Source organism: Epinephelus fuscoguttatus, linkage group LG9, assembly GCF_011397635.1.
Source record: "Epinephelus fuscoguttatus linkage group LG9, E.fuscoguttatus.final_Chr_v1".
Classification (NCBI taxonomy): domain Eukaryota; kingdom Metazoa; phylum Chordata; class Actinopteri; order Perciformes; family Serranidae; genus Epinephelus; species Epinephelus fuscoguttatus.
In genome coordinates, this window is record NC_064760.1 from 21,172,235 (window position 1) to 21,194,890 (window position 22,656).

The 22,656-nt window shown below is 42.3% G+C and overlaps 1 protein-coding gene across 3 annotated transcripts in view; it reads right to left on the reverse strand.

The window, feature by feature from the left end:
* The window catches only part of mid2 (midline 2), a 251,809-nt gene that overhangs the window by 212,555 nt on the left and 16,598 nt on the right, over positions 1-22,656 (reverse strand). For 2 of the 3 annotated variants that reach the window (XM_049586024.1, XM_049586022.1), the window contains exon 1: positions 5,202-5,641. The exons of the other annotated variant lie outside the window; for it this stretch is intronic. The gene's annotated coding sequence lies outside the window, so the exon portion shown is untranslated. Of the gene's footprint in view, positions 1-5,201; positions 5,642-22,656 lie in introns of those variants that run through there. 3 annotated transcript variants of the gene reach the window in all.

Genomic DNA, 22,656 nt, shown 5'->3' on the forward strand with positions numbered 1-22,656 from the left:
AACCATTCACACTGCAAAGGTCACATGCTCATGAATAATAAAAATCAATACTGGTGAATTATACTTTAAATCCATCATTTGTCTATCAATTCCAGTGTTTGTGACACTAGATTCGTGAAGAAAACTTTGACTCCTCACATGCTTTCATGGTTAACAAAGAATCCAAAAATTGAGAAAATTCTTTTAGCCATGGGCGACCGTGTTTAACAACAGCAAAACTATACAAAACTATTATTGGTATTGGCACTCAATACTTTTAAAGTATTGACCAAAATAGCCCAGCACCAAGAAGTATCTCAGTGTCTCCAATCAAAGAGGGGGGTCTGATCCAAGACCATCTGGACTGCCCACCAGATCAGCAAACTTTCTGTTGCTGCCGTCTCTGGAGCCACTCCCAACAAATAGTCGATTCAATGTCTGCCCAATTACTATGAGCTAACACAGCAGCTAACATCCAATACCAAGCTGTTAAACGATCCTAACTAATCCTTATTCTGAGGGTTGAAACATGCAACCACTTGCAACAAATCATTCTGCAACATTCTAAAAACCTGCCGGTTCACACCAATGCAACTAGATGAGATGGTGTATCAGCTCTATGCAACAACTCTCTGTACATCTTTTCTGATTTGCAGCTTTTCAGGTTTATTTTGTTGCTGAATATAATTTGTAGCTTCTTAAAATTTGATTGAGGACAGTGATAGTGAGATACTGGCTACAGTTGCATTTGTAGTAGTGATAAAAGGGCGAAAAATATAAAACGAGCATCAGATGGACTGTATCCATAGTAAATACGCCACAATAATATAAGCAAATAGCACCAAGTAGTTAGTCAATGAGAATGCATGTGTGTGTGAGGGGGCATAAGCACATACATCGAGCAGCTGCAGGGACCCACCGTCTGACACCAGCACACGTGGAGAGAGAAACTGCTGCAGCAGGCAAACACGCCTTCTGCAGTTATTTTGACTTGACCAGCAGTCTTCACTACAAGCTGACTGGCTGTAGAAACAGGTGACGTGCCTTATGTTCTAAAGTCAGCCGCCGGTAATTTGGCCAGCGGAGTTGCAGGTGACACCGTCAGCCTGCTTGAGTCGAGCTCAGACGGCCAGCTCACACCACTGCAACTTTTCTCTGCAACGTTCTACAACGGTTTTATCTTGTCTCAAATTATTGGTTTGAACTAGGCTTTAATAAATGTTAACCTGAGCCATGTGATGCTAACAGTTAGCACTGTGTGTGTGTGCAGGTGGGCTCTCACCAGCTGCACACAGTGCAAAGCTCACACACCCTCAGCAGCAGCTACAACCCCATACAGTCTGTGGTGTCTGTGGTCACACCACTCCATTCACATTATGGGTATCAAATGAATTACTCTATCGTGATTTCTCAAACAAGACTCAGCCCTTACTCAAACATCCGTTTACAAACTCTCACACAACTCATGCAGTATAATCCAGGTCTAATTTATCCAAACTTATGCTACGTACTTCCCAAACACCTGCATTTTTGCTAAAACCTTGCTATTCAAAACACTTCTGCATAAACAGTGCAAGCACACTGCTCGTCTGTGCCTGAGACTGCCTAAACTCAGTGTAACACAGAGTGAGTGATTGAAATACAAATGGTCATTAGGGGTGTGAAATATTCCTTTAAAGCTTGATCTGACAGAACACTGATTCACTGTTTCACTCCTGTCACTGTGTACACCGCTAATAAGGCCAAACTACAAGAAACTCCTGCCACGTCAGTAAAAACACTCCCACAAGCCATCTGCCTTGTTTCTTCCTCCTTCAAGGGCAAACTGTGAGCCTGTTGAGCTAAGATGCCCACTCATCAATCAGCAGGGCTGTTCCACGAGCCATCCAACGCAGCTTGAACTAGATGACCCTCATAATTGAATATTAAACCCCTGATGAGTGGCAAGGCAAACCACTGTGATGCCTACTAGAGGCTGCGATATGTTGCTAGCAGAGATACATGTGGTGCTGTTCAAGGCAGTGTCAGTTGCATCCTGCCTGCCCTGAGGTTGTTCTGTCACACTGTCATAATTTCAATCTTTGGGATAAGAAACATATCTACAGACACACACCCACACTCACATCGGGGTCTACAGATGCAAGCAGGCATGAATGTACTTGGCACACACTTACATAAATACAGCCGGCTTTAAATAAATGGCGGCATTGCGGGGAGGCTGAAGAAATTGCCTTTTGTTCAGTTAAGTCAAGAACTGATTTTGGCTTTTGGTGTTTTTATTTTGGTCTCTGTTCAACGCAGCGTGCTGAATACCAAGGAGGGAGGAATGTGTAGACGCCAACGGATCTGACTAAAGATTACGGAGCAACCCGTGACTCTGCAAACAAATTAATATATTGTATTTCTCACAGGCATAAAAGCAACATGGTGAGAGGAGACATAAGGAGTGAAGTCACAGGGAAATTGCATTTCTCTAGCCTACATAATTTGATGTATGAAATGGATGCTGAAGCAGAACATGATGTGGGGAGGTACTCTTGAGAAGTTCAAAGGATGCTTTGTGCACTGTTACAAATTTGCATTCTTCAAAAGTGAGAATATTCCCAGCTACAGAGATGCAACCATGGTGTTTCTGGGGAAGCGAGCTGGGTTTTTGCACCTGTGCATATTGACATGGTGACAACTAAAATTTGGCGAGAAGAACGAACTTTGGACCTGTTTCCTTATTAGTTTTTGCCTTTACACCATGTATCCCCTGCCATCGCACCTACTTAAAATCACTCATAAAAGTATGTAAACAAAACCAGCCAGACCACAACATCCAAGTTTTAACAGGAAGCTGGAGTTTTATCCTTCCACCAACTTCAGGGCAGCTGAGACAACACGCCAAGCCCCCCGCTGCTTCAAGAGGCACCCTGAGAAAGCACAGCCAAGAGGCTGACTCTCAGAGAAACACTTCATTCAGCCTCAAACTGGCATCAGCTGCTGACAGACAGCCCAGAATAAAAACATCCCTGTGACGGGTGTCCTTTCTGGCTAACTGATCCGTGAGGATAAAGTGATTAAAAACTTACAAAGAACATCCCAAAGAAAACAAAAGAACGTGACCAATATCTTTTAAAGATTAACTGTGGTGACAGGCAGTCACAACAAAAGTGGGATTAAGATATTTCCTGTTTTCATTAGAGAGTAAATTATCTCTACAGTGTTAGAATCTCTCTTACTCATCAGTGTTTAATAGAGTAAATCTAAAAAGCAGGGAGAGGGATAGTGTGATGTTATGACCAAGCTGACACATTTTAATAAAGGGAGTACTAATTATGCATGGCTGTAAAGTTTCACTAGATGTGGGTCAGTTACATCTTTAAAGTTTAATACTGCATGGTGGCTTTGTTATGGCCGTGGTGGTCGTGGGATTTACAGTCTTGGCACCATTTTTGGGCAGCTATAGATACGTGAAAAATAGCAAACTATAAATGCATTATAAAACACACAGCTTTCTTGAAGTTGCTTCAAATCAAAGCCCTTCAGAGAATCATTCTTGGCTTATTTTAGGGTGCACTTTTTGGTTCACGAAGGCAGCAATTCTACAATCAGAGCGGAGATGTGAACGCGCTTCAAGCTGCAGAGAGTCCGCCAGGTAGGCCACTGTACAGTAGGTGCTTACATCTATTCTTGGATATCATTGTAGCTGCAGCATCTACACAGAATGCCAACCTTCTGTCACAGCTATAATCATCCCAGCACTTAGCTGGCGCCCTGTGTTTTTCTTAGAAAAAAAAGGCACTGCCGTTGTCATTATAATGTCTTAATAATTATCATCTAACAGAGCAACTGGGGAGAGAGAGAGAGAAAAAATGGAGACAGAGAGAAAGAAAGGGAGGCAGGCATGGATGGACTGCTGGAGGAGGCAGCACCCTGTAGATGCATGATGAATGAGGGTGTCAGCTGTATTCACCCAACTAGCAGCGCTGTCTCTGAGAGGGTTTGGCCCCATGCGCTGAGACCTGTCTCATTAACCACAGTGATCATGCATTAACGAAAGAGCGAGGGAGAGAGCTGGGAAATAAATCATTTTCTATAAGATGGTGAGCCACCAGTTTTTGAAAGTATAATAGCTGTCTCAATGCGTTAAACACACCAACGTGCAGCACATGTGTGTTTGAGTGTGCTGCGTTCACTTTTAAAAGGTAATTTGTTCTTTAACAGTGTCAAAACGCACATTTGGAGACAGGTACAGGCAGGGGACAACGCCTGCCAACACTGGACCCTACTTTCCTGCTCCCCATTGTTTTGGTAACCTGCATTATTGATGTGGAGCTGACATTTTACACTGTGCTTTTCTGAAGCCACAGTGCCTCCACTGTCACCTGCAGCACTGTCTCCACAATAACCATCCTGACACAGAGCCACAAAATGATGCAACACGCCTATGGGGACTGTGTAGGGATCCTATTGTATTCGTTAGTGAGTTCTCGGTGATGTGCTTCACTCCATTGTGTCGCCATCGGTACCACTACAGTACTGACAGTCTATTTTTCATACACAGACTAACAAACAACATGAAATCATACTTTTGATGGCACTAACTGTCTCTGTGAGGATTGTTACAAATGTCTTTATGTGCCTCATGAGCAGGGAAGATGCTCAACACCTACAGTAACTACTGTATGTTGCTCTGGCTGGCATCAGGGGCGTGGTTAAGAGTCAGCTCAGGTCAGTCCCTATGATCCTATAGTACTACTACACTATGATGGAAGTGATGGTTGTGTTAAGATGCCATAAAATATCTCACTCAGCAAAGTAACCCTCACAGCAACACCACCCAGTTACCTCCACAGAGTGTAGTTTCAGCACTCTTTAACAGTTCCCACTGAGCATTTATGGACCCTTTTACAAATAAAAATAAATGCATAAATATTAAGTCCATGATGTAATGCTGACGCACCACATACGAGATTTATGAGGGCACCTTTGCTCCCGTTGTGTTCTCCAAATCACCAGATCAGTCACACACTTATTGTTTTCATCTTGCTTGTTTCTGTACAAGTGTTAAAGCTCTCCATGCCCTCGTTAACAGCTGATAATGTTTATCATCATATTGCAACCCGGCGTCAATTAAACAGCCTCGCGCGGCGCACAAACTAAGTGTTTTTATTTAGCCAGCGTGCACGTTACTCTGTCTATCCCCTGAAAACCCACAGCAAACAAGCACAGCCTACCTCGGTTCGCCGTGACAGCTCCGTATGTCGACTTGTAGCAGTGTCTGGCAACAATGTGACGCTCGCAGTAAAGATCACAGTTGGTAAGGCGCAGAAGTTTTGACGAGTCAGTGACTGAGGGATCACACACGCTGTGTCGGTGCCTGACGGATCTGTGGATCACACACACCAGTGTGGAGTGTTTATGACAACGCCCCACAACAAAACTGATCTGCTTGTTTCTGCCGCCGGATCATTAACGCGTGTTTGAGATGTTGCTGTCCAACTCGGCTGTGCGCAACGGTGCGCTTCCTCTAGCTCTCTCTCTCTCCCTCCCGACGTGGTCCCAAAACCTAAACGCTCCCCAAGGACACGTGACCAACCCGAGGGGGACGGGAATAGCTCTAATTCCCCCCACGGCAGCAGCTGGGATCGGTTACACCGCTGCTCCAGTGCCCGTGCAACAAACCCGAGCTGTGCGCACCCATACTCCTCCTCCACCCGCCCTCGCATCCCCTGTAGCCTCACGGTGTCGCTGTCATTTTTACCTTAGGATGCACTGAAGGCAAGACCTGTGTGAAAATACACCTGTCTCATCAGCCTAATGAAGTCATAATTAAATTGATTTAATTGTTAGTAGTGAAAAAATTATATTGCCTCCAATATTTCAATCAATTCTGATAAAAGTTACAGGTTATTTTAAATTAGGAAACACTTTGACTAATACCATATTAACACATTTTAAATTGTAATCAAATAAAATAATAATATATAACTTCTTGTGTTTGGTATGCATTTTTAGTTTGTCCTATTTAGCTATTTGGGATCAGTTTGACCCACTACAAACATTATTAATCATCAATAAACAAAATGTGATCAGGTTTTGGACCAACTTCTGTGTCAGGATCAGCTGCAGACTGACTTGGCAGAGATGGCTGCCATCTTGTTTTTAAATGGATTAGTATATTGCGGTCTTACTACCACTAGATAGCGCAAAAAAAGTGCCCACGAACAAGGACAGCAGGTCTAAGTTCAGTAGAATAGAATAAGGTCAAGTAAACCCAAAATGTGATGTCCTCATATGAGGGCACAGGGTCTCAGGAGAATAAAACTGGACTGTAAGGATGTTTTTTTCCCCACACCTTAGCTTTGATTGTTGCTTATTCAGCCATGAATATTAAATGTCATGGAGTAATACCCAAGACTTGAAGCCAAGTTTTAAGTTTTACTCATCATTTGATGATTGTGAGTAACGCTGGGCTGAGTCATTGCTGGCACCCAGCTTACTATGATTGTGTGTTGGGTAGCTCTGCCTTTATTAAAACATTGTTTGAAAGAGCTTTGAATCATGTTTTTGTGGCTTGTCCAACTCCAGTAATGTTTTTTGAGAGTAGCTAGAAATGCAAATTTGCTTTTTGGTCCCACACTCACACTCACAGAAGTTGTCAGTTTTGATAGCTAGAAAGAGGTTTTCACTTACCTAACAACTTTAGCTTGTGTTTTTCCACCAACATGGCTCCTTATCTTTGGGCACCTGATGATAAGTTGAATCCTTGGCTGAATGATGGACTGACTCTCAAACTGATAGTTCACAGAAGCTTTGCTGATAAAACTGCAGGTCCAAAAACATGGTGTGATTACACCTAAAGCTAAGAAAAAAAAATATTAATAAATTACCATTTTTTCTAACTAAACTAAATTTCATGCTTTGATAGGGTGCTATAAGCTAGCATTTTAGCTTGCAGTGAAATGACTAATTCATTTTACAATCAACATGAAACATAACTAAAACAAACCGTGAAAATCACACATAAATCAAGCATGCTTCGCCCATATACTGTAGCAACTGCAGTACAGACTTCCATTGTATAGCATTTCTACCTTGTGCAACATGCGAGGCTGAAAGAAGAAGCCAATGCCGAAGTGCCAAAAACTGTAGTTCATCAAATGGCCACTTGAGGCTAGCTCCAAAATAGAGCTAATCCCCATAAACATCCAGGTTAAAATGCCCAGCTTTCCAGCAGAAAGAAACATATATACAGCCTGGTACAAATATGGTCATTTCTGGCTCCTAAAAAACAAGATGGCGACGGCCGAAATGCTGAACTTGAGGCTTCAAAACAGCAGTCCACAAATTAATGCTTGACGTCACGGTAGCTACGTCCATTATTATATATACAGTCTATGATTTACATAGCCTACACAGCAAAAGCTAGTAAAGCTGATTGCTTGTCAACATGGCTGATAGCATGGTACACTGAGCCAACATAGCATTCTTCCTAGCTTAAAAATACTCACCCAGCTAAGCACAAGTAAACATACATGTAAGTAATTTTCAACCTTTTTTTCAACTGCTATGCTACGTTTGCTATGTTAACACGCTAAGCTGTTAATATCAGTTAGCATCTGACCTTGGAGCAGGCGAAAGGTTTTTTGTTGATCTTCAATGGATTAAGCTGTGAGTGAGGTCTGCCACACTGTTCAATCCAGTTCCAACATCTCTACCCTTGTGTTTTTGGCCCTGGAAAAGCAAAAACACTGTTTTTGTGTTTATCCTTTTTCCAAGATACAACAGGCCTCCTGTGCCTAGTTACAGTTGCTACCATAGAATTGGACAGTTCTAGGATGCAGAGGGGTCAAAATGAACAAAAATGAAAAACATTATGTATGTATTAATCATGTATGGAGTGCCCCTGGCAATGAGTCCTAAATAAGTCCTACTAGTTACTGTGAAAATAAGTAGGTAGATTTAGCTAGCCAAAATAAACAGTAGATTCATTACGTGGAAAGGTTAGGGGAAGGAGGGGATGGAGTGGTTGCCTGGCAACAATAAAAAGGTGTAGCAAGCTTATTTTTTCTTTCCTTTTTTTTTTATTAGTGGCATTTGACCTCAAACTTAGTGGTTTAAGCCATGCTACTGTGGTGTAGTTGATTTATAGCCGAACGTTAGCTTTTTACTTTAGGCTTCAAACGTCATGGAAGTGGTGTTACTTTGTGAAGGTTATTTTTCTTAACAAGATGTAAAAGTATCATACATGTTTGTTTGCCACAGGCCTTATTTTCTGCAATACTCCAATATCCAATGGAAAAATCCCATAGGCTTTTTGACAAGGGAACCAGTGCGATGCTAACTTCCCCGGTAGCCTACAGAAAAACATCATCCCTGGAGCAGTCTATATTGAATGCAAAGACTCTTTGACTCCATGAGCTAGTACTTCTTGCCTTTGTTAGCTGGATTGATTTGGTTTAGGCAAAAGGAGTGGGATTGGTTAGGGTTAGGAGAATGTCAGGGTAGGCCAATCAGAGGCATAGTAAGGCAGGTCATTCCTTTGCTGTCCTTGGGTTCACAAATTTGCATACTGGACCATAGGAGGTCCTTTACATATAAATTGGAGCCAATACCATTGCCTCCTTTCCACTTTGTTTTTCTTTGTGGCAGCAAATCATGAGCCAGCAGAAATTCCCATGGTTTAAACTGGGCTTATTAGACATATTGGGGGCTGACTAAGAGTGGACACACTGACGGACAGCAGATGGAGAGAAACTTGCTACCCTAGCAATGTTAAAGCTACAAACAACCCAAAATTGCAAAACACACAGTCAGGCTCACTCTGTAAAAAAAAGAGCCTGTTTTTCAGCATTTCACGGCCATTAATTGCTCTGTACTGGAATGTAACTGAGCCTGCATTCTGTTTGCATTTCTGTGATTCTCATATTGTAATGTTAATCTATTTCTAGTTTAACTGTACACAGTACAGCTCTTTGAACTCTTTGAAGTATATCTATAAACTGTGTTGCTGTGAAAGAGTATGTATGCTCAGCTAACCCTAGATAAATGTAGAACCCACACTGGACTCTGTTGTAGTTGAGCTTGACTCTAACTGTGCACATTTTGAACTCACACACAGTGTTGTTCTCATTAAATACAAAAATCAAACTGTGCAGCAGTCAGTGAGAGAATACTGGATACCCAAATGCCTCCACTCTTCTATCTGATGTCTTTTGACACAGCAGATGACCATATTCCGATGGTTCAGTATCTCATATGATGAACAGCGGGGTATATTTTTTAAACATTTGTTTTTAGCATTCTGAAGTTGCTAAATGCAGAATTATGATACATGAAACATTGTTGAAAGACAGAGGGATTAAAAGTTTAGGTTTCTAAGTAAGCATGGCATGTTTCCAGAGGAGCTGATGTACGATACAATGCGATGCAATGCAATACGATACGATATAACATACGAAATGATACGATGTGATATGATACAATACAGTACAATGCAATACGATACGATACGATGCGATGCAATACAGTACGGAAGGAATGAAGCATACACTGTAAAACCATTAAAGCACATACTACACATAGCAGTACTGCACATCAGCCATTCACGTATTCCACACGCCAGCACACAACAGAGCACCATAAGCAAAACACAACACAACCCCAAAAGCATCAAACGACATTTTTTAAAGTCTTAATTGAGGTTGGAGTTTAAACAATTCAGTTTAATGTGAATAAAATAACTGTGCCTCATATCAAACAACTGCTGATAGGTTTAGAGCATGGAGGTATACCAGCAGCACTACACCGGGGGAAAGGTCAAACTAATCAGTGTCAGTTCGCAGATGCTGAGATGATCCAGGCTTTGTTAATGACCTGTGTTAAACTGGAGGATTTCCTGACCATTGTCATATGAAATATTTAAGTGCATGCAAAAGTGGTGTCTCTAAAATGTGACCTTAATGTCAACTTTCAAGCTCAGCATTTGGTGTATCTGTGAGCTTGCAAACAAACAACAAATTCGCTGTAAAATCTTCGAAGGTTTTCCCCATCTTATTAATGTCAATTTTATATTTTGTCCGTGTGCAAATGAAGTCTGGCAACAACTTGAGACCTCTGAGGCTGAATCCGCCTCCTCAGCTACTTGTGGTCATATCTTGAAGGTGGGTGGATGGAAACAACATTGCTTGTGCGCTCATTAGCCTGATGTGCACATACAGGCAGGGGAATGTCACATCATTACTGCTGCCTGTCTGCTCTGCATGCACAATGGAAACAACTTGCTCCTGTGATGGAAACCTTGGACCTGTGGTGTAATAAGATAATAATTGACAGGACCAACAGGCCTGGAAGCTGGAGTCCGCACAAGTAATGTTAAGCATTTCCTTCTATAACAAGCTGGTGTTTTATGGGGATAAAGTGATTGCTTTTTCAGGCAGCACTGATCAGACGGATCAGCTCTACAGTGCCATGTGAAGTTAAAAAGAAGGGGGCTGGAAAATGTGCGCATCTTAAATTTTTCTGTCACTTGACTCGGTTCCCGCCAAAGCACTTTGGAAACGAGGTTATGGTCCTAAAGATGAAGATGAGAGGAGCTGTCTTTTCCAAGCCCGTAGGTAAGCTAACGTGGGTGTGCTGCTGCGAAACAAGGATTTGTCTGCCGAATTACCGCCTTCAAACGGCTCTCAAATGCAAATGGGACAGATGTCAAATAGTAGCGGAGCTGTACAATCGTACAAGTTGCCATCTTAATTAGTTCCTCTGTGACAAGGTGCTCATTCAGCGGTGACAAGAAGGACAACTTAATGCTGGAGGGTAAACTGACAGGTGGTCTTTGTCTCTCTGTCTGTCTCCCCCTCTGTCACATCCACCCGCTCCCATCCCACTCGTATTGCCACTCACCAGTTCCTTAACACAGATCATTATTGATTGGATTTTGTTATACAGTGAATGTGCCATGTTCAGCTCACATCCCATTGTTTCCCAGCATCCCTTTTCAACTTGGCCTATTCAAAGATCAATCTCCATTTGGCCTATAGAAGCCCACCGCAGGAGAAAGATGGTATACAAAGGAAATCCCCAGTGGAGGGATGCACACTGGGAAACAGCTTTGAAAAGGGGCTAAAGGGAAAGCCAGCAATCTTCCTCCCAGCATGCCCGGAGAGCATATAGGAATATTTGCATATGGTCTGTGAAATGGGACCAGTGGTAAGGCAGATGATGACAGCAGTGGCTCCTTCCTACCTTGCATTTATGTTTATACAGGAAGTTGATAAACTGGATCCCCAGGGTTCGGCGTGTCCACAGGACTGATGATCAAAGGTGGCAGGTGGATCTTTGCGCCGCCGTGTGAGGACTGCAAAACTGGTTGTTCCCTCGGGGACGTGTCATTGCTAGCTGGGCAGGTTTCATCTCTGTTAAGGTCATGTCAGGACACAATGGAAGATGCAGATGCCATCCCTGACCTGATGATTGTTTTATTTTTTACTGTCTTCAATTTCATGCATTTATTCATACAAAGCGAGACACTGTAGAAGTGTGCTCTGAGGAATAAACATTCTACATTTCTGAGGTTACACTGACTTACAATATCACCCGACTCTTTCTCCCTGTGAACCAGCATCCAAGCATCCTTCAACAACACATTTTCCGCAGTTGAAAGACCTTCAAAGAGGTGTTTTCATCCTTTCAGACAGCTCAAAATGAGATGTCCTTGTCCTTCTTCATCTTGCTTGTGTGAAGGTAGAAAAGGATAACATTTGATGTTACCCTAATGAATGTCCTCTGGCCAAAACAAAAAACAATTACATGCCGAAGAGGCTTTTAAGTTTCAGTATGCAACATTCAAAACATTAACGTAGCAGCAAACAACTATTTGCTTTGTAAAGATGAGGTGGAGTAATGGTGTCCTGAGCAGAGAATGAGGTCATGTTACCTCTATGTATGTTATAGTACAAGCTAGTACCAGCTCATCACTGCTGCTTTGCATTATGCTCATACGGCAGTTACTGCTAAAATCAGGACAGCGGAAGCATAGCGCCCACTGTCCAGTTCCACCTAGTTAACACTGTTGATTCTGTATTGAGCATTTCTACCATAGATATGTTACGTTTGTATGTTTCATATGTATTAGGGATGGGCAACATAAGCAAAAACACTATTCGAAAATTGTGGCAACTATTCGACAATTTTTCGAATAATCCTCCCCCCCCTCAAAGCGGACGTCCGCAAGCCCTGTGCGCACACACCGGTGACTGCTCGGCATGTATTTTTCACATCACGGGGATTTTTCATGGACATTTTTACAGGAAACTACAATGCGGAAGTGCGCTCGACTATGAAAGCCCGAATGACTGCGGACATTCCTCACGGAGTAGTAGTCTCTGCATGTTTCTCCTGTTTGTAGAAGAGCATCAAACTAGCTGGTAGCCCATCTCACACTGCTGTAGCAATCCTAGACTGCCCTCGTGCGGTTAGGAGCATGTCAAATAAAGGGGGGGAAATAAGACGGCGAATAGTAATAGTCGCATTAAAAAATCGATTTTTCAAAAATAAAATGACTATTCAAAATTCGAAAATCGTGACGCATCCCTAATATGTATCAACATTTCTAAAGTGACATAGCTTTGATAACCTGTATATAAGCTGACGTTGACACCGGGACGTGGAGGGGATGGTGAGTGGTGTGTTGTCTAGCCAAGACGGCTACCTAGCCAACCCAGTCTCACTCAAGTTGTCGAAATCCAGTGCTCGGGCAGTGACTTGCAGCATCAGACACTGACGAAAAGGGGAAATGCAGTGGGACAAGGACGAAAGTTAAGGTGACGAAAGTGAGTAGGGAGGATTATAAAGCCAAACCCTGTTCTTTTTTCCTAAACCTAACCACGAGTGTTTGTTGCCTAGACCCAACCATGTGCATTACTTGTTGGAGGAAAAAAACATTTCTGTGAAAACAGAAGTGTATTTTGAAAGGAGACAATGCGTGTAACAGGCAGAACTTGGCACGGCATCCCAGACTGTCAACAATCAACGCACTCAGGGCACCTCATATCTGGACATGGAAGGTCCATGACTAAACGTTGATAAGTGACAAGGTCAGAGTGAGAATGTGTTTGCCGAGCTGCAGACCACTGTTTGAGACACACACAGCGAGACATCAGCAGCATTTCCAGTCATGAGTGTGCCACCAAAAACGAGTGTCTTAGCGAGACATCAGCAGCATTTCCAGAGATGATTATGCCACCAATTTAGCCAAAGACCTTTTCTAACCATGACCAAGTTGTTTTTTTTGATAAACATAACCACATTATCCACAGCATTGTTAAAGCTTAAAGAAATGTGAAGTTTAAACATATGTGCTACATAATAACACAGAAGTATTACATGTCCATATTTTGCAGAAACGTACAAGGCCAGCATTTAGTCTGGAGATTGGGTTGTTTTAAGACTTACTAACTGTTGGAGCTAAGCCTATTACTTGCACTATACTACACTGATGTTTCATCCAGCCTGTTAATGACACTGTTTGCATCCCATAGTAAATCCAATTCATGTCTGCTGAGTGAAATGACATATTTGGCTTTTACGCTAACCTTATTCCAAAGGAGTTTTACAACAAGATACATCCCAAATGCTGACAAAGTTAAGTTCTCAGTGTGCTGATGTGACAAAGTTAGAGAACTTTCGATGTGTTTGTGAATCTGGACCTCGGTATCTTTCTAATTATACACTAAAAACTAGACAGAAAAACAGATATTGTCGTCCAAATAAAACATCAACCCTTGCCAATGCTGAACCCTCAGAGGTTGATGAAGAGTATTTAGTAATGTGTGCAGATAAGTGGCAAATTGCATTATCTCTTACAAAGCTCCCTTAATCTACATAGAGATTAGCCCAAAACATATTGTTAATCATTACAAGGCTTATGAATAGTTAATTGGAAAGGGATAACGGAGACTGGGGAGAAGTAATAATTAATGAGGCTGGGTGCAGATGGGACAGTATGGGATACTTAATTAAATTTTGGCACTGAGAATGACCCATTTTTGAAGTTGTTTGGAGTACGGGTAAGTTTAAAGTCAATTCAAAGAAATCAAACTTACACAAAATTTGAAGTAAAACAAACAGAAAAAGATGTGTGTTCCAAGATGTTGCATGGACATGTATATGCAGAATACTGCAAGCTTTCGGACCTTTGGGAATACATAATTGTGTGATCTTCAACTCTGATGAAAAGTTTTTTGTTTGTTTTTAGTTTGTGTAAAACTAAATTAGTTTTTATATCAGTTGGTCTTTTCTTATCTTGGAAATTGTTAACACGTTTTTATTTAAAATGAGGATAGTGGTTAGCTTACAGTTTCTAACATGTAACATCAATAAAACAAAGAGACAAAAACTTCAAATCAGCTCAGTATGCCCAAAGGCTAAAACAAAAACGTTCATACTCAGTGGATGCTTCCAAGCGCTGCATAATACTCTATATTATATTTTATGTAAATATCTCAGTGGCTCAATCTCTTCTCTCCAACTGTGCATCTGAAGTTTTAAAAACACTCCTTTGTTAAGCAGCTCTGAGGATTTTTGCTGTGTTTGTTGTCTGTCTATATGTCTGTCTGTCTGGGGTTTCTGAGGATCAGCGTTGATGTAAGTAGCTGCCAGCTGCTGTCTCTCAGCACACTGTCCAGTCAGTTCCCTCAGTCACTGAGGATATATACAAATAAAATCCTGCAAACATCGGCTAATAGATGCCTGAGCAGGAAGACGTCTGCATTCAGGTGGTTTTTGTTGCACCGCAGGGACGCGTCAAACTCTGCAGGTCAGCTAAAGCAGCAGGAACACTTAAACAACACCTCGGGGTGATCAGGAGTCATCCATGACTTGCTGATGAAATCTGTGGGTAATGCATCATATACAGCACTCACACCTTGACCCAAAGTGCTTTTCAGCTCAGAATGCTTTGGAAACGGTTATAGAAACACCAATCTTTAAAATTGTGCACTACACAGTTTTGTGAACCTGACCTCTCACTGCTCTTTCAATATGTTTTTTGTGCTCTAAAAAACTAATTATAACATAAAGAAAAGGTTCAGATTCAAGTGCTATGTTCATACAATACACTTGGTGACTGTGTTTCAGAAAAGTGCTGAAGGCTGTTTAAAAAAAAAAGGCTTGTGATTAAAGTCTCTGAGAGTATTACAGGGTTAATAAATATTTTGGAGCCTGAAGGAGCTGCACTTTGTATTTATACTTGGTATTTATACTGTTTTAATTAAAAGTTTGAAAGTCTTTTCTATGCAAGGTATGTTAGCCTTACATAAAGAAGTGCTGAATCAGATTTATTAGTTTCACATATACTACACTTTAATTAAATGTTATGTTTAATGTACATTTATTGTGAAAACTTAAGTGAGGCGATATTAACAAAAATTCATATCTTTTCCTATTTTCAGGCTGAATGGTGATACGCGATATATATTGCGGCGTTTTCTACAAAATGGGCTACATGTTTTTAGTTGCAAGTCAAAGCCACATTTGAGATGTCACAGGCACTTTTATAAAAACAGACTGGGATCAAAATAAAATGCAAAGACAGGAAATATGATATAAATAAATAGCAGGACGTCAACATTTTTGCACACAGCATTGGAGCTACAGAGGTTTAAAGGTTTGCAACACAGGACACAAAATTATAACATGAGTATAAAAGCAGTCATTCATCTCACAGACTGATTTGTGAGTGAGTGGGGCGGAGCTATATGAAGAGTGTGAGACAGGAGAGATGCACGCTGGTGTGTGTTAAGTAACGCAACTTGACCCCATATCAATAAAGATGGTGCTGTCTAAATTTACTGTAAATCTTGCTTTAGAATATATATAGATATATTGTACATAGTCGTTATATCGCCCAGCTCTAAGTGAGGTGGACACATTTTTTACATTTTGAGTTTCTTCTCCTTTTCATGAATCTCTGATCTGATGTTATACTCCCTATGCTTGCAAGGTACATAAGTTGCGTTAAAAATATCATCAGTAATTGTTGCAGATTTGGGTCAGATGTGGTGTCCCTGGCTTATTGTGTGCATTACTGGAGGGAATTTTAAATCACAAAATCTAAAAACCAGCAAAGTCAAAAAAACGAATTGTTTAGTTACAGATTACAATCAGATTAGCCCCGGGGGCTCGTCACCTGAAGGTTATCTTGCATTCTGTAGACTATTCCGCTGCATACTGATACATAGCTGATAAGGCACAGACAGGAATTTGGATTTGTCTGACAATTTAGAGAGATATGAAGTGAGGTAGATAAAGGTAGTGCGCAGCAGGAGGTACCAAGCTCTAACACTGCGAACACCTTGGCATAGTTAGAATAGCTTGGGGGAAATAAACTCACTTTTAAAAGATGAGGATGAAAAAAGAGAAAAGAAATAGAAAAGGAATCAGCGATGAAGGGCACGGGAGTGTGGGAGTGGATGGAACAAGCTGGTGAAAGAGATCAACCCACTGGCTCGTGGTGCTGAGAAGATAAGCCGTTTATTCCTCTCAACCTGGAAGCAAACATGGAAAAGTGTGAAATAATGAACTTAATTGATTTCTTTAAAACTCATTAGCCGTGAAGGAGGGCATAAGGAGTGACAGCATTTATGACTAATGTAAAGTATTGTAGTAGAATCACTCACAAGTTCTAAATATTTGTCCTTGAATAAGAGATTTGTAAGCTTCTCTCTGTTTGGAGTGTTTTCTCTAAAAATGACTCATGTTTTGGCTGCAGTGGTGGAGTTCTCAATTTAAGCTTGTAAACACGATGGGTGTGTATCAATGTATACAGAAGAGAATAGATGTGTACTGGGCTGATTATTTATTGCAGTTGTCTTGCTATATTATAGGACAAACATATCGCTAAGTGGTGTTTATTTACCAACCAACTGATGTAGGTATTTCATTATTGAGCCTGCCGTCTCTGCATGACTACTTTCAAATCTCCTTCATGTGCTGTATCTGTCACTATAACACTCGCATGTTTTACCCGCAGCAGTGGATTTCATCCTTGTGTAGGTTCCGGTTTATTTCAGGATTGCAGGAAGCCAAATCTCTCCGTACCAAGCTCCCAAACTAAGCAGTGAGTGTTTTGTTTACATCTGAAGAATGAAAGCCAGCTGGGTGTCGCAGTAGGTATAGGCTAACGTGCTCCCATTTCTTTCTCAAGCTGATTAAATGTCCTCGCTCCGTAACTGTGCCTGACGGCAGCCTCGCATGGGCAGGATAAAACTTTTCCCAGCTGCAGAGGCCTGAGGGGGTGGTCTCGTGTCACAAACCGAGCTGAACGGAATATCCAAGCATCTGCTCCTGCCGGTCCAGGAAACATCGCCAGATTAAACCTTGAGGGGTCTGTGATTATCTTGGGGCCCTGTCTACGACAAGAGCCCTGGTTGGCAGCAGCCCACAAGGCAGTGTCGCCATCCTGAAATTGAATTGGGAAGGATTTAATGGGTTTAAAGGCTTTGGCTCTCAGTGTGATGGAATCAGATAGGGGCGAAAACGCCAGGAAGTTTGGACAGGCAGAAGGCTCGGCAGCGGAGCACAAACCGAGGGAGACAGAGAGGAAGAATTGAACACAGTTAAGACCATCTGATGGGAGGAAGCTGAGTTTCCTGATTAAGGAAAGGTCATTTTAGGTTAGTGTCTTGGTGGCTTCAATTCTGCAAACAATGACTGCATTCAGAAACCATGTAAACTGATAAAACATCTGTTGATAGGGCCTGCTGTTACACACCACATAGAGGAGCCTAAAACTATTCATGCTGTGTCTATTATTACTGACAATGAGACTGTAAGAAGCTCCACTGGTTCTGTTAACGTGTGTGCATGAAATTCAGCTTTTAATGTTGAATTTCAACATGAAGGCCAAATATTAAAACATTTTTTTACGCAATAAAACTCCAAAATGTTCTCTCCTGGGAGGAATTTAATCAACATGAGTAATTTCAGCCGCCGAATAAGTGTTTTCTTGCTTTTTTTTTGATTCTGACTCTGGGAAAAAGAACATCTAATCTGCACGAAAACCTGCGCCCCCACAGGGAAAAGAAAAATGAGTGATTGCTAATTTGTGAAACGATGATGGTGCTTTTGTAAAGAGATGACTTTAAGGGGAAGCATGACCAAAGTATTGTCTTCAAATTAAGAAGGAAAAGAGAATCTCAGCCTCAGAAGTGAAACGTATCAGCTCTGATGGGAAAATGTGCAGCAAAAAGCAAAGAACAGTCATATCATGTGACTCCGATATGCTGACTTGTGTTTGCATTTTAGACAGCAACATCCTACAAGGTAATCGGAGAAGAAAAGCATGTGGAGCAGTTTTGTGCTGCTTGATTCATGATCGACTCTGACATCTGCTGTGTGTGTCTTTTTGATTTTGCTCTCAAACAAACTCTTCCCCAAATATTTGCCTGAGAAAAAACATGAAAACACAGTAAAGCTGCTTTTTCAGTGCACAAAATGCCATCTCATACTCGTGTCAGGCCTCTAAGTGCATGGCAGCTCTGCAAGCACTGTACATTAGAGTGGTCATCATTGGGGAGAGAAGTCGGGCCAATGTGACATCTGTGCTTTTGTGCGTCATGCCATCAAGCTGATAGAGTGTGGGGAGAGGAAATGGAAGTGGCAAAATGTACTCGATTGTGCTGCGCTCTTATTTCCAGTGAAGCATAGAGCTTATAGGATATCAATACATCCAGATAGTGCTGCTGGCGATAAGGGGCTTGTGAAAAGAGGCAGTGTGTCTGTGCTGCTGCTGCTGCTGCGGCAGGATGTCTCAGCTCAGTGCTGGAAAAGAGCCCTGGTTTTATAGTGGTTTTGTTGTGAGAGCCCAGAGAGGCAGGTACAAAGTGACAGCACATTAACTTAAACTCCCTGGTGTCTTGCCTCCTCTGCTTTGGACTGGACAACACCATCTCCACTTTGCGGACCCGCGAGCTCTTAATGAGGAGAGGGGACCGGCTCTCGCTGCCCAAATCTGAGGGTCATGACCACTCGTTGTCATGGCTCCCAAACAATCTCGCAAAGTGTCAGTCCTCCGGGAGGGACTGCCTGCTTTCAGCTGGCTGCAGAATCAGCCAGCATGGTGCATCACAAGAAGAGACAGAGGGAAGGGAGAGGAAATGGAAGTACATCTTTATCGTAAGAGTGATAAAACAAACGTGAGAAAATAACAGAATCTACAAGCCTGGAAACAGATATTATAAAAACGTAGCATTTCATGGAAGGATGCCTTTAACTCTTTTGATATATGGCTCGGTTAAAAGAAGAGGCAGTTCCATTTATCGGAATGACGTTCAGCTTTTGTGGGTTTCTCATCAGTCTACAGCTAATGAAGTGTGACTTAAATGAGCATTCTTCCTCGGCGCCAGGCAGAGACAATGAAACAGAAAGAGCAGAAATTCAAGCTTGGGTTGAAATGTGATGGGAAATGAGAGGGCTGCACAGAAACGCTTGCCACCACACCACCAGCAGCCCGACAGCGCACAGAAGAAGATCACGCTGTGTTGTTGGACAGACATCAAAGGCGACGGCCTCAAATAGTTTCTCCGTCACACTGGGTGACCCAGCAGCACATCGCTTCCTCCATATGTACACAAACAAGCTCATAACCATAAAACCCATGCGTGCACTCTGATACACACGCTCACACTCAGACGCGTAAACACACTCATATGCGCTTATCATTCGCCACCTAAACCGTCTAGTAACTTCCTGCTTTCTAAGAAGTGGCATTTCATTTGCTTCTGCAGCCAACTAACCGAGCACCCAGACACAGTATCACAGTTGGGAATCTGTCACAGTTGTCTTGACCTTTGGTCTCTTAGTCACCCTATCCCACCACCACCTGCAACCCCACACAGCCCCTCCCAGTGTGGCATTTGGGGAAATGCCCACCAATCTGTTTTGCTGCTAAAGTTAGCGTGGTAGAAGTGGAGCCACACAGGGAGCGAGGTGAGAGGTGAGGATGTTTTTACACTTTTAGAGTCTTTCAAAGGGCCTTTGGTGCCTCTAAAGATCATAACATTTTAACTCATAGCATATGGGAGTCAAACATGAGTAAAAAACTCTATATACAAGGCAAGAGCAGTGATACTCAGCTTACGGCCATCGACAGGGTGCCGGATGGCCCCCCTAACCATTGTCTAATACACAGTGAAAATAAATTAATTCACATTGGGATATTCTTTTGGTACTTTTGATATATATTAAGCTGCTTTCACACTAGGGTTGCAAGAGTATGAGATTTTCATGGTACGATAACCGTTTCAGAAAATATTGTAGTTTTACAATATCACGGTATTAAAGGCGCTGTATGTAAGAATGTGGCCAAAACGGTTACTGCACTCAAATTCAAAATACTGCCGCGAGTCGTGTCCGCCCCCCCTCCCCTACAGATTCGGGGTTGCTGGACAGCGGCATGCTGGAGACTGATTTGTTTGCCCACGGCGGGTGCCATGGCAGGGCCGCATCGCCGCATCCTTGATCTTTGGTTTTTCAGAGGACCATTCGAGCAAGTCTGGCTTCTCTGCTGCTAATGCTGCTGCCGGGATACAGCTGAGGAGGAGCCGGCTGCTAATGTTATGTACCGGGACACTGCTAATGCTGCTGCCGGGATACAGCTGAGGAGGAGCCGGCTGCTAATGCTATGTACCGGGACACTGCTAATGCTGCTGCCGGGATACAGCTGAGGAGGAGCCGGCTGCTAATGCTATGTACCAGGATACTGCTAATGCTGCTGCCGGGATACAGCTCATGAGGAGCTGGCTGCCGGATGCTATGTACCGGGACACTGCTAACGCTGCTGCTGGGATACAGCTCATGAGGAGCCGGCTGCTAATGCTATGTACCGGGACACTGCTAACGCTGCTGCTGGGATACAGCTGAGGAGGAGCTGGCTGCTAATGCTATGTACCGGGACACTGCTAACGCTGCTTGCTGTGCTGCTGTAGCTCAGTCGTAACTTTAACTGATGCTGAGACTCTACTGACTGTGTGACTGGTAGACGGCGGTGGGTGGCGCAACAGGCCAAAACACAAATTCAAAACATAAACATGATTTGCGGACTGTAAAAATGTTTTTTTAATGTGAATATTCTGGCTGTACTATTGTTGTCCGTGAGATCAGTATGTTATATGAACATTATTCCTTAGTCTCTGTGACATATTAGGAGGATTTTATGACTATTTGATTTAGATTTCTTACATATAGCTCCTTTAAAGAATTTCTATTATTTTGTCCACTGGGGATTGAACCCAGGACCTTCTGCGTGTAAAGCAGACATGATAACCACTACACTATGGAACCACACAGTCTAAGACTGTGATAATGGGCAGCTGCTTCAGTGAACATCGGAGGCGCAAGCTGGATTGGCACCATGTAAAAAAAACTGCATACTGCAGCAAGACAGTTGAAATCACTGAAATGACCAAAGATTTCTACATAGTTCAACAATTTACCAGTCATGTGACGTTTGGTGGAAGTGTTATCGCTGGCCTTATAAGTTGCTAGCTCAATGTTGTACAGCTCCAGGTATCCAGTCACCAACATCATCAGCTCCATCTTGTCATGTGTCTGCTTCCATGATGCCCACTCCCTTCTGTGTGATCGGCCAAAGCCAGGCGGCTACCACCAGAAAATTCAACACAGTGAAGTATGCATGGTGGAGCAAAGTCTGTGTGCGTTCAAGTGAGGGGCAACCGCTTTATACATGTTTAAAATCGCTTCCTCTCTGCTGCCTTCCTCACATTGATGTGACAGCAGGCAGTGAATTGCTGGACGACGGTTTGAAAGCAGCTAAAGGTGCTAGAGTGCATACCAAAGCATCGAGAGAGCTTGTTTGTCAAAAAAATAGATCTTCTGGAACCCCCAGCAGAAGTTGCGGCAAAGACCCAAATCTCCTAAAATCCTAGAGACGTCCCTGCATACATGTGCAGGGCTGCAGACTGGCCCCTGATTTCCTGTCAAAGCAAGCTGAGTGTCCCTATTCAAGAGGGATAAAACACAAACTATGAAGACAAGGTTGTTTTCAAACTATCTTTACAGATAAAAATGTTGTCTGTCCCTGCGTCAACTCACAAGAAAGTGTAAGAATTCTGAAAAACATACTACATAATGCATTCAGTGCATTTAAATTCAAGCCTCATCCTAGAGAAGTGTATAATTTGCCTCTGACACCTATCAGGATGCATAAAATACTCTGATATGATGCATGACTTCGCTGAAAAACTCTCACCGAGCCTGTTATTGAAAATGACGCTCATGTGTCTCAAATCTTTAAGAAATCTCACACTCATTCTGATCACAAGTTTTTAAGAATATAAGACATAAATCAAAGTGTGTTTGTTGCACTTGAGACTGAGAACTACACAAACTAGATTATCCCTGAGAGCATATGGAGATGGGTCTTTCCTATCACAACATTTCTTCTCCAAATTCACTTACTGAATTACAAATTGACGTAAATTATCCGGGGACGGATTTGATTAGAGAAGCCAATCATTTTAGCAATCAGACTCAAGGGAGACCTAGAGTATACAGAGGAGAGACGAATACACACAGACTCATGTTCAGTTGGTATTTCATTACAGGATACTTCATGGTATCATTATAACTCTATAGCATATGTCAAAATGTTGAATATATTCTAAGTCTTTA